Source organism: Zea mays, chromosome 8 (assembly GCF_902167145.1).
Source record: "Zea mays cultivar B73 chromosome 8, Zm-B73-REFERENCE-NAM-5.0, whole genome shotgun sequence".
NCBI classification, from domain to species: Eukaryota; Viridiplantae; Streptophyta; class Magnoliopsida; order Poales; family Poaceae; genus Zea; species Zea mays.
The window spans coordinates 144,290,931-144,296,930 of record NC_050103.1 but is presented as its reverse complement, the minus strand read 5'-3'; positions in this window follow the sequence as shown (position 1 = coordinate 144,296,930).

The window sequence follows — 6,000 nt, the reverse complement described above, 5'->3', positions numbered from 1 at the left end:
CTTCCCTTTGCTAGAATAGAAACATTCACTGACAAGCGGGGCCTTTCAATTTCCAACGCACTGGGCGTATAAATACGGTCATACCGCAAACTCATTTGGCACGCTCTCTTGCCATCTGCTCCTGCTCACTCGATTTTTAGCTTTTGTGCACTGAGATTTGCTGAGCTTTTAGTTTTGAAGCTTCGGATTTGAAAACAGTTTTTTAGTGTTTCCGAAGATGTCTGAAGATAAGAAGGCTACTGCTGAGATGAAGCTGAGTCTCGACGAAGAGAAGAACTTGGGATTTCTTATGGCGATGTCGAAGACCAATACAGAAAAAATCACTAAGGAGATTCTGGAAGGTTTGTCTGAAGACACTGGTGACAGCGACAGTTATGATGTGGACAGTGGTGGTGAAGACTCCGAAGATCGCCCTTGGCGACCAAGCCATGCGGTTTTCGGCAAATCAACTATCAAAGAAAATCATCTTGTCAACATGAGGGGAAGGTATTTCCGGGATCTGTCCATTGTGAGGACCGACGAAGGGGAAAGGACTTGTCCACACCCTGAAGAGAATGAAGTCGTAGTGTACCGAAGCTTTTTAAAAGCTGGACTACGATTTCCCCTGAGCAAGTTTGTCGTGGAGGTACTGAAAATATTCGAAGTCTATCTTCATCAACTTACCCCCGAGGCGATCATAAGGCTGAATATCTTCGTGTGGGCCGTGAGAAGCCAAGGTCTGAAGCCTGATGCAAAAAGTTTCTGCAATATACACGAATTGTCATACGAAACAAAACCTTGGGGTAAGGAACAGTATCACAATAATTTTGGCTGCTACAGTTTCGTTTCTCGGCCCGGGTCAAGCTGTCCCGTGCCAACCTTTCGGAAGAGATGGCCCGGCGACTGGATGACAGAATGGTTTTATGTGAGGAATGACCTGTCAGTACGAGAAGATATCAAAGGTATAATTATGCGCCCCATTTGGCAAAGCTTCGGCCTTCGGAGGCCGAAGGTTGAAATGAATGAAGCTGCCGAAGAATGCCAGAGAGCCTTCGGCGTTATCTGTTCTTTTATTGGAACGAGAGATTTAGTACAAGAGCATATTGCCTTCAGGGTATGGCCGCTTGCGGAGAAATGGGAAATGCCGCAAGAAACCATAAAAGAGGCCTGTCGAAAGTGGACTTATCAGGTTGAAGTACACTTTTAAGTTTGGAGATAAATTCGTTGAGCCAGATGATGACTGGTTAAAAAGCATTGAAAATTTAAGTGATGAACTGCTTGGGGCTTATTCGAAGGCCGAAGATACTGCACTGTCAGCAGCCTTCGGAGGCCGAAAAAAGAAGAGGTTGAATCGGGTGTTTGATGCAATCGGGTTCGTCTACCCTGACTATCGTTATCCCATTCGAGGGCAAAAAAGAAAAAACACAACCTTTGCGAAAGAAGAAGCTGCAACTGCTCCTAGCGAGCCAGAACCGAAAAGAAAGAGGATAAAGGTCCTCACACATCGGCCGCGCTATATTGAACCAGCTTCGGTGCCTGAGTTTACCGGGGAAACTTCTTCGGTCACCGAAGCTGAAAAACCAACCGAGCCAACCTTGCTGCCAGAAGTCGCAGAAACGGCCGAAGCGCCAACGAGGATAGAATTGGAAGAACCGAAGATTTTGTTACCAGAAACAAAAGAGAAGGCCGAAGCGCCGTCCACAGAAAAAATGGAAGAAGTGAAAGAAGCAACTGAGGGATCAAAAACATCAAAAGTTTTGAGTCCTGCAGCAAATATTGAATCAATAAAAAACCAAAAGGGCCCAGCGGTGACCCCAAAAAGGAAAAGAATGGTCACTGTGCTAGATGTTCTGGAGACAATTGAGTCTTCGAACACAACTCCGAAGAAAACTGCTGAAACATCCGTAACAGAAACTAAAGTCTTCGACGCCGAAGCTCCAAGGCAACAGGCTGAGACCGAAACTGGGCCTTCAAAGCCCACGAAAGAAGAAAAAATGTCAGAGCCAATTCCTGTTGAAGAAATCAGTGCTGTTGCCCCCGAAGCATCCCCTGCGGTCCCTGAATATATTGTTCGACATGCTTCGGGAAAAAAGTTGTCTGAAAAAGAAAAACAAGAGGCCCAGTTTTATGCCCAGAAACTAAAATATCAAAAGGGGGCGTTGATATTCAACGGCAGCGGAGAAGAAGACTTCTTGTACTGTCTCCCGGACAGCAAGGAGATTTCTGTCTGCCGGGAGATGAGCAAGAGCTTCGGATTCCCAACTCTAGAAGACGGACTCTCGGTGCTGTCGAAAGACGAGTTGGCCGACAGCTTAGCGTACAATAGTTTAAAGGTACAAAATTTGAGACCTTCGTATTTTTGTTGAAATCAAAATTTTCTGTTTGCTTAAATGTGTTGACGCACACACATTTGTCTCTGCAGGGCCTTATACTTAGCAATGCCCTCAGGGCGCAAAAAGATGCCGAGGACGAAGGATGCGCTATAGCCCTGAGCAACCTTCGTTCCGAAGTAATCGAGCTGAGGAACGAAGGTCTCAAAAAAGATAAAATATTACACTCATTGATAAATAGGATAAAAGAAGACGAAGCTACTTTCAAAAGTCAAGCTGAAGCTCAGAAACTTGAAATCGAGGATCTTCGAAGACAATTGGCCAGAGCCAAAGAGGAACGTATGCTTGAAGAAACGAGACGAGAAATAAGCGACCAATGGGCAAATCATTTAGAGGGAACTGTTGAAGAGCTTCGCTCATCCAAGAAGAGATGTTATAATAAATCTATGGATTGTGTTAAGAAATTGAAAACTAGCTTCGCCAGTGTTGGCGCATTTTCAAGTGAAGAAAACTTTACGAGAGGCAACCCCGAAGGCCCCATTGAATGGATTAGCCACGAAGCTGAGGCCTTCGAAGAAATTTTAAACAGCCGCGGAGATATATGTGCTTTTTCGGGTGCCAGGGGAATTGCCACCATTCTGGAGAAAAAGGGCTGTGAGCATGTAAAGATTTTGGCGCAATCTGAAGCCACCCTGCTTTTCGAAGATACAAAGGATCCTTCAGCCGAAGCTAGCATGGTTGGTGGAAAATTTTTCACCGATATCTGGGACAACGGTGGCCGAGAAATGGCACGAGAAATTATCCAAAGAAGCGAAAAAGGGATCCACGAAGCTAGAAAAATAGCAGAAGCTGCTGAGAAAAGCGCAGGGTCCGAAGGATAGATAGGTATTAACTAATGGTTTTTATTGTGTTGTAACTTTTGATTTTAAACTTCGCTCGCAATCTGTAATAGCAATGTAGTCGTATCCTGTCCTCCCTCAGATCCTACTGAAGCGTCTTTGGGCCCTCAGCCTAAAGATGACGATGAAATTAAAAAGATGGCTGAAGATATCATGGATCAAGTTGTCGATCGACTTCTGAACGAAGCTGCAGAAGTAGTTTTGAGAGAAGATTAAGCATTATTGTAAAAACTTCTGAAATGTAATATGTGTAACATTTTGTAACCCTGAATGTAATATACCTGTTTTTACTGCTCAATTCTTTACGATGCATGAAATTTTACTTACGTACCGTTTTTGAGTCTTTGACGAAAAAACACCTTCCCTTCTTTTCATGCTTCGTGAAGAAGAATTTCTATTTGTCACAACAATATCCATAGTATTCTGATGAATAACATCCAAGCTTCGTGAAAATATTTTCCGAAGTTGCACTTCCGAAGATCAATAGTGTATTTCTTTGTAACTTGGCATGATTTTCCCCCTTTTTCGAAACATTCTTCGAAGGTCGATATTATGGCCCCCTTTTGTGCTATATGCAGCATGATGTATGATGCTTATGTTATGCGAAATGATGCGATGATGTTATGTTATGCAAAATTATGTTTATTCCGAAGATACAGGCACATCCTGCGATAAATCACATAGTCTTTTTGAATCAGTATTGACTTTTTGCTATAAGCCTCCCTTAGGAGCTTCTTCGCCTTTTACTTCAGCGGAATCAGCGTTTATTTTTCGCTGTAAGCCTCCCTTAGGAGCTTCTTCGCCTTTTACTTTCAGCGGTATTCACGTTGACTTTTCGCGCTTCGCCTTTTACTTAGGCGGTATCAGCGTTGACTTTTCGCTGTATGCTCTGCATTCCTTTTGGAACGACTTTGGAGCAGAAAACTTACACTGCGCTCCCTTTGGAACGGCTTTTTGTGACTTCGGCAAACTTACTCTGCGTTCCTTAGAACGACTTTTTGTTACTTCGAAGAATTATCGATAATTTGAAGGTCCTCTTTGTTAGCGCAAATCTTTAAACTTCAACAACTTAAGCCTGTGAAGAAAATATATTTTCTTTGTGGGAACCAACGAAATTATTTACATGAAACCTAAACAATGTCCTTTATTACACAGAAAATAAAACTGAATGAAAAAGATTGCTATTAAGGTAGGATATTTGTCAATAGATGTGCTTTGACTCTGGCACAGTGCTGTTGACTGTGCGAGCTTCGAACTATTCTCTGAAGTCCCTTTGGTGTGGAGCATATTGGCTCCCTTCTGGCTGCTGGCCTTGTTGCAACGGTGGTGGAGGCGGAGGCTGTTGCCAGGAAGCTTGAGGTTGACTCGCCGAAGCAACAGAAACTGCAGGGTGATTGCCTACATACTCTGGGATGTAAGGCGAATGATACGAAGCAGTGTGCATGACCTGCTTCGGCTGAGCCTGTTGTGATGCCGCTTCGGCTATTTCCTTTTGCTTCTAGATGGTAACATGGCACATCCTGGTGGTATGACCTTTGTTCTCACCACAGAATAAGCAAAAGATTCTTCTCGGTTGATCGCCAAATCTTCCGTCGAAGCCCCTGGCGCCTCTGCCTCTCGGAGCTGGTGGTCGGAAGGAGCCTTGCTGTTGCCCCGAAGCTTGTGAGGAACACTGTGGCCTTTGCTGTTGGCTCCCTCTATCATCATTTTGGGTAGAGTTATGAATTGATCTAATGTGCCTCGGATAGAACCTCCCTCTGAAGCCCCTGGTCATTTCAGAAAACCTGAAAGCCTCCTACCTTCTTTGGCGAAAATCATTATCGGCCCGAATGTACTCGTCCATCTTCTGGAGCAGCTTCTCCAAAGTCTGAGGAGGCTTCCTAGCGAAGTACTAAGCTGACGGTCCTGGCCGAAGCCCCTTGATCATGGCTTCAATGACAATTTCGTTGGGCACTGTTGGTGCCTGTGCCCTCAAACGCAAGAACCTCCGGACGTACGCCTGAAGGTACTCTTCGTGATCCTGGGTGCACTGGAATAGAGCTTGAGCCATGACCGGCTTCGTCTGGAACCCTTGGAAACTGGTTAACAACAAGTCCTTCAGCTTTTGCCACGAAGTGATGGTTCCTGGTCGAAGGGAGGAGTACCAGGTTTGAGCAACACTCCTGACAGCCATAACAAAAGATTTGGCCATGACCGCAGCATTGCCACCATACGAAGATATTGTTGCTTCGTAGCTCATCAAAAACTGCTTCGGGTCTGAGTGACCATCAAATATGGGAAGCTGAGGTGGCTTATAGGACGGAGGCCAAGGTGTAGCCTGCAGCTCAGCGGACAGAGGAGAAGCATCATCAAAAACAAAATTTCCATGATGGAAATTGTCATACCAGTCATCTTCATTGAGGAAACCCTCCTGATGAAGGTCTTGGTGCTGAGGCCTTCGGTGTTGCTCATCCTGAGTAAGATGGCGAACTTCCTCAGAGGCTTCGTCTATCTGCCTTTGTAGTTCAGCTAACCTGGCCATCTTTTCCTTCTTCCTCTGCACCTGTTGGAGAAGCATCTCCATGTCTCTGATTTCTTGGTCTATCTCATCCTCTGGTGGTGTCGGGCTAACAGCCTTCCTTTTCTGGCTCCGGGCCTCCCGAAGAGAGACAGTCTCCTGGTTGTGGTCCAGCGGTTGGAGAGCTGCAGTGCCAGTTGCTGAAGCTTTCTTCGGCGCCATAGCGAAGGTTTATGATCGCCGAAGGTGTTCAGAAAACTCAAAGAGTGGAAGTGAGTTCACCGGAGGTGGGCGC